Genomic DNA, 6,525 nt, shown 5'->3' with positions numbered 1-6,525 from the left:
AGCTTTTGGAGGCTAGCTCCAAACAAACATCTGCAGCTTGGCAGTGTATACAGCACTATAATGACCAGACCTAATTCTTTTGAAAACCTTACATCTTTCCACAGGTCTCCACTTCATCAGACATCAGCTAGACACAGAGCTGGATGAGGCCAGCATAAACAGCAGCCTAACCGATGAAGATGATGGATCCATGGGGTCAGGAAAGCCTGAAGCAGGGCTGGAGAGGTACCTTTCATGTCCATTCACTGGCTTGTGAAGGACTTCTTAGTCATGCAGGACTCGTGTTCACTGCTAAACAGTTACAGCTTCACAGAAAGAACCTTGAGAGCAAACTGCTGCTGAAGCTGAACCATCACCTCACTGAGTGAAGAAATAGCACATTTTTTGCTAAATATGCAGAAATAGATGCACACTTATACAACTTAGGGGTGGGCGATAGAAACGATATATGATAGAAACGATATAAATTTGGTCAACGATAGAGATTTTGACTATGGTCGTGTCCAAATTCATGGGCTGCATCCTCCTGAGGACCCGGCCTTCGCAGTCTATGTGGGCCGGGTCCTCAGAAGGTCGGGTAGGCCGGAAGTAAACGGCTGTGAAATTGGACGGTCTAGCCTTCTGATTAACGTCACAGCTGTCTCGGTGGAGTTTAATAAACTCGGCCGTCTGCTCCTTGCTATCTAAAATATAACAGGACACTGGCGTAAATTCTCGACCATCTCAAACTTGACGTTTAGTCAGCTGTGTGAAAACCAAGGAGGAACCCACCCGGGGGATTAATAAAGTTTTATTTTATCTAATCTAATCTAATAACTTTAATCTCAGGCAAACCGATTTACTCACGAACAAATAAAACACTGAAAAAAGCCAAACAATATCATTTTTAGGTTGTCTAAGTGACTTATATATTACGTTTAACCTGAGTACCGAAAGTCGGCGGTGATCTGAAAATGATGTGCCGGGAGTTGTGCTGTTCTCGGCGGCTTCAGTGACCCTCGAGCTCTCGGCTAGCTATCGAGCTGGTGGGTAACAGACGTCTCCGAAAACGTCGAAGCACTTTTGCAAATATGCGATATCTTGATAAAACGAGCAGATATTTCAAGTTTACACGGCTACATTCTCGCCTGAAAATATGTTAAAAGTTTATTTTGTGACCCAGAAAGATTAATAAGAGTAATTTTAAAACTTAGTAGCAGCCGCCATTGCTGAAAACTGGAGTTTGGCTGGGCCGCGCTATGAATTCTGGGATATGGTGGGCCACGAAGGACACACCCATCCTTCAAATTCGGGGAAAAGGAGGACGCATTTGTCGGCTGCATTCGGAGGAGTCTACGAATTTGGACAGCCTTCGGCGCGTCGCTGTGACGTAATCGGTCTACAAATGCGGCCTCAGGAGGATGCAGCCCATGAATTTGGACACGACCATTATTGCTCTATCGCGATAGCGCATGTTGATGATGTCATCAAGCTGCGCCTGTTTTGGTCGAAAGCATCGCAGCGGCTACAAACTATTATCATCTGCGAATTATGCCGGGCGACAGTCATGGCAAAGAGATGAAGCACTTTTGAAATATGGGGAAAGCCAAAAACTGCGCTTCCTCCACTTCCGTAACATTGATTCATTAATGTTGAATTCTCTCGAAGATGCTCTATGTTGCAGTATATTAATAACTGACCTCGTATTGTGGATGAATACTCTCAGTTGTTCTCCTGACTGAAGTTTGGCCCGTGTATAGCATCCTGCTATGCGATTGCATTTGTCCCTAACCACCAGAATCCCTCACGTTAACTTTTATCGAGTGTAAAAAAGTTGGCGTTCATCCCCCAGCTTCACTATGGTAATGTTATTACTTACATAGCTGTGTCGCTAGCAATCACGTAGCACAACATTATATACCAGGTGACTACCTTCAGTAACCCTACAAACGCCACTGCTGTTTAGTTTTCCTCTCTTCATTTATGTTGGAAGTGGTATCAGAGCTATACGTTTTAAATAAATAAAACGTTTTAAATTTAAATCTCTCCGTCAGAACATGGTATGTCATGTTTAGGTATAAACTAGCGAGCTAACTTTCTGTTAACTTCTAACTCTGTTAAATTTAATAACTTCTGTTTTCATGGATGCCTGGATGTTAAACTTAATTGTTACACCTGGTAAAGCAGTAACGCTGATGATTTTATTAAAGATTAAAGAATTTAGACTGTTTTTAACTCTCAGTGTTCGTTTGACTTTGGGATCTGAAGGATCAGAGTTTTGGACCCAGATTACTCCGCGAAGCTCCTCACTACAGCAGCCGTAATGCTCTGACAATCCATCAAGCAGTGCGGCTTACCAAAGTTGTACGCCAAAATCGGTTCAAGGTCAGTAAGCACAACTAGAATTCATACATAAGGCACACCCTCTATTTTTGAGAAAATTAAAGGATTTTAAGTGTGCCTTATAGTGTGGAATATATATCGTGATATATATCGTTACCACACATGCTTCAAATTATATCGCGATATGAATTTTAGGCCATATCGCCCAGCCCTAATACAACTTGGTAAACTGTGAGCTGCCTTGTATGAACATATGTTGAAGATGCCTCGTTTTAATGTTTTCTCTGAGGCTGCTGTGGCATTTGGAGCAAGTTTGCAGCATATCATGTCACTGGAAATTGTTTGCACTGTTATACATTTATATTATTTACTGTAGGTATTGGCGAAAAAAGCTTTATGTTGTGAAAAACTGAAATCTGGAAATTAGAATTGTTGTGCCTTATTTTGTTGCTGTTTTTACATATATTCCTTTTCAAAATACTACAATTTGTATATTTATTTATTTTTGTTTGCCTGATAACATTTATTTGAAAAATAAATCGGACATTTCAAGCAGTTACTCGCTACTTGAGTAGCCTTTTCGCCAAGTACTTTTTTTACTCTTACTAGAGTAACTTTTTTGACAACTAGTTTTCACTTTTACTTAGGTAATAATATTTTAAAGTAATGCTACTCTTACTTGAGTACAATTTTTGGATACTCGACCCACCTCTGGTTGGGCGACCTCATAGCTGGTGATTTTAGCCTTTTCCTGGACCATCTGAGCACAAAAAAATACTGTTGCTGACCCCGCAGGACAGCTACCCTTTGCTTTAGTTTCTGCTCTCGCTCAGCACCAGTGTAGGATGCATAGTCCTGATGTTTGGTTTCATAATGACGTCGTACATTATACTCTTTCATAACTGCCACAGTTTCAGTGCAGATCAAACAGACACACGTCCCCTTGAATTCTTTGAAGAAATATTCACTCTCCCACCATGTCTGAAATTTTCTGCACTCACTTTCTACCTTTCGCTTCTTTGGTTCTGCCATGTTTAATAACTTGGGGTAAATTTCTTCTGTGATTGTCCTTTTTGGTGGAGCGACTGCCTTGATCAACAGTAGCCCCCCTGGTGTTAAAACTAAGAAGTGCAATACACTCAAGCAAAAGTATAAGTGTGGGCCATATTCTATTCTATTTATAAAACCGCAGTTGGCCCGCGGGCCGTAGTTTGGACACCCCTGCCCTACACGGACATGTCACTTCTCAGACCATTGCAACCGTCTCTGGTCCTCTGTTCAGGCCTGTAGAGTTAGAGAAGGGGGTGTGCCCTAACAGCAGAATTTATAGGCCTGTTTTCCTCTGGGAGAGTCAGTCTCAAAGCTTTGGACCTTCTGGTGTGATCACGAGTCCAGGCAGACCATCTTCAGAGAAGACAGCTTCTCTTTGTTTCTGTCTGTTAGTATCTGAGTGTAGCAGTCCAAATCCAAAAATATACTACGATGCACATCTGTGGGCAACAACACACAAATATGTGACACAAACCATGAGGCAGCTGTGCAATATAAAATAATGGGGCTACGTGAGCCTTAAAGTGTTTAGTAAAGAGCTGTGTTGGACTGGTGCTCATGGCCAGAGTTAAGTTACATCAAGTGTAGCAGAGATGTGGGGGATGCTGGGGGATTCCCATGATGCACTGGGTGTTTCTTCTTCACTCAATACGTGTTAATAGACCTCTCTGCACTGAATTATCCTTGTTATTAATCTCTGTCTCTCTTCCACAGCATGTCTTTATCCTGTTTTCCATCTCTCATCCCAACCAGTCGCAGCAGATGGCCCCGCCCCTCCCTGATCCTGGTTCTGCCGGAGGTTTCTTCCTTTTAAAAGGGAGTTTTTCCTTCCCACTGTCGCCAAAGTGCTTGGTTATAGGGGGTCATATGATTGTTGGGTTTTTCTCTGTATGTATTATTGTTGGGTCTACCTTACAATTAGGGCTGTTCGATATAACGATATATATCGGATGACGATAGAAAAACGTCTATCGTTTCATTTTACGCTATCGTTTGTTTCGTGGTGTCGCAAAATAAACTGTTTACGGCAATATTTTTTCATCATTTTGATGGTCACTGTAGTTGCTATATTAATTTCTTAAAGTTTTCTCTTTCTCTTATATTTAATATAACCACACTACGGACGAACAAGCGCTTGTTTTTTATGCGTTTTCGTTAGCAACAACGACGGTAAAACCACGGCGTGTCCGCTTGTTTATTTTCCACATAAACCTTTCACAATAAAGCTCAAGATCCTGTTGAGGCTTTTCAAAATAAACTGAATCACGTGAAAGATGCAGAGTATTTACGGATGAGAAGCAAAAAAGAGCCGCCAGCTGCTAAAAAATAAACCTTAGACTCAAACTTTAGAACAGGCTTTTCCCCGCAGCACGCTGTGTAATAAATACTCACAAAGAAAACGGCGGCCGTTACAACTTATGTCTAAAAATGTATAGTTCCATGCATCAGTTAAAACACTCGACTCCAGGTACACGACGCCCAGCTGGAAACACTTCACGCAAGTCGAGCTGCCCGAGATTCACAGAATTTACGGGAAATGTTACATTTTTGTAATTTATATCGTTATCGGACGATAGATGTCTTAATATCGGGATATGGTCATATCGCACAGCCCTACTTACAATATAACGGTCTTGAGGTGACTGTTGTTGTGATCTGGTGCTGCATAAATAAATTTTAATTGATCTTACCCTATGAGCTCTAATTTATGAGCTTTGTGAGCTTTATAGCTCACAAATCAGTCCCATCTCTGGGACACATTGTGATGTGAATACCAGAGTTTCACTCATTCTTCTATGATACTGAGATTACTGAGATACTGTTTAGCTGAGGATCGGTAAACTTGTGGCAGTTATGCTGACATTTTTTAACCAAAGTGAGACAAAAGACATTTGATGAATGCTTTTATTGAAGCAAAGAAAATGAAAGAGAGTAGGCAGTCTAATAGCAAACAGATGCTTCCCTGTTGTATTATTACTATAACCTCCACATGTTACACAGCTTGTAACGATAAATGAAGTGCTGATTGAGTAGAATAGATCTTAGAGCTAATGTGGTAAGCTGTGTAAATCTTTACTTGGATAAATGCTGAAGTGTAGCAGAAACGCCTCATTTGTTTCAATGAACTCACTAAGGAACTAAACAAACTACATCAGTTGTATTTCTTGTTGGATTGTGCAGGTGGAAGTATGATCACTGGCAGGAGAAATATCAGGAGCAATGCGTTCATTCAGACCTCATCAGAATGAGTTAGCTGGGAAACTAAAAGCACAGCAGCAAGCCAAGTGTGTGACACAGCAGTCTGCATGTGCAATAATACTCAGACATCTACATCAACTGCAGAGTACATTGCCTGGTGTCTGGCCTTGGTCTCTCTCATAATGCACAGGACGGCAGACATTCCCGATTCTGTTGCATGCTACAGTCACACGCCTTTGCCCTGGAAAAACCCTAACGTTGCAAACGTTGTTGGTTCTCTGAGATTCAACATTATACACCTGCATAGTTAGTCTGCTGATACACAAGTTGTGTGCATAGTTTTGTGCATTGTTCAGGCGTCGGCCATTGCTGCCACAGATCCCGTTCACATCCTGCCCTTCCTCGATGAAGGACTGCACTGGAACTCTCCCACAGAGGCCTTGATTTTCCAAGTACCTGCATAAGTAGATCAATATTCCAGTACACATTGTGCATAGTTTATATATAAACATCACATGGTTTTTAGTAAGTGTGTTTTCAGCTCATTAACACCTTCTGCCTCGTTTTCACTCCATGGCAAATGGCCTATATTTGTATAGCGCTTTTCTAGACCCTAAGGACCCCAAAGCGCTTTACACTAGATTCAGACATCCACCCATTCACACACACATTCACACACTGGTGATGGCAGCTACATTGTAGCCACAGCTGCCCTGGGGCGCACTGACAGAGGCAAGGCTGCCGGACACTGGCGCCACCGGGCCCTCTGACCACCACCAGTACTCAACGGGTGAAGTGTCTTGCCCAAGGACACAACGACCGAGACTGTCAGAGCCAGGGCTCGAACCGGCAACCTTCCAATTACAAGACGAACTGCTAACTCTTGAGCCACAATTGCCATGTGTCAGATCCTTTTTCACTGTGATGATGCCACAGTCTGACCAACTGATCTGA

Source organism: Pelmatolapia mariae, unplaced genomic scaffold (genome assembly GCF_036321145.2).
Source record: "Pelmatolapia mariae isolate MD_Pm_ZW unplaced genomic scaffold, Pm_UMD_F_2 NODE_ptg000203l+_length_51489_cov_1, whole genome shotgun sequence".
Taxonomy (NCBI): domain Eukaryota; kingdom Metazoa; phylum Chordata; class Actinopteri; order Cichliformes; family Cichlidae; genus Pelmatolapia; species Pelmatolapia mariae.
This window is presented reverse-complemented; position numbering follows the sequence as displayed.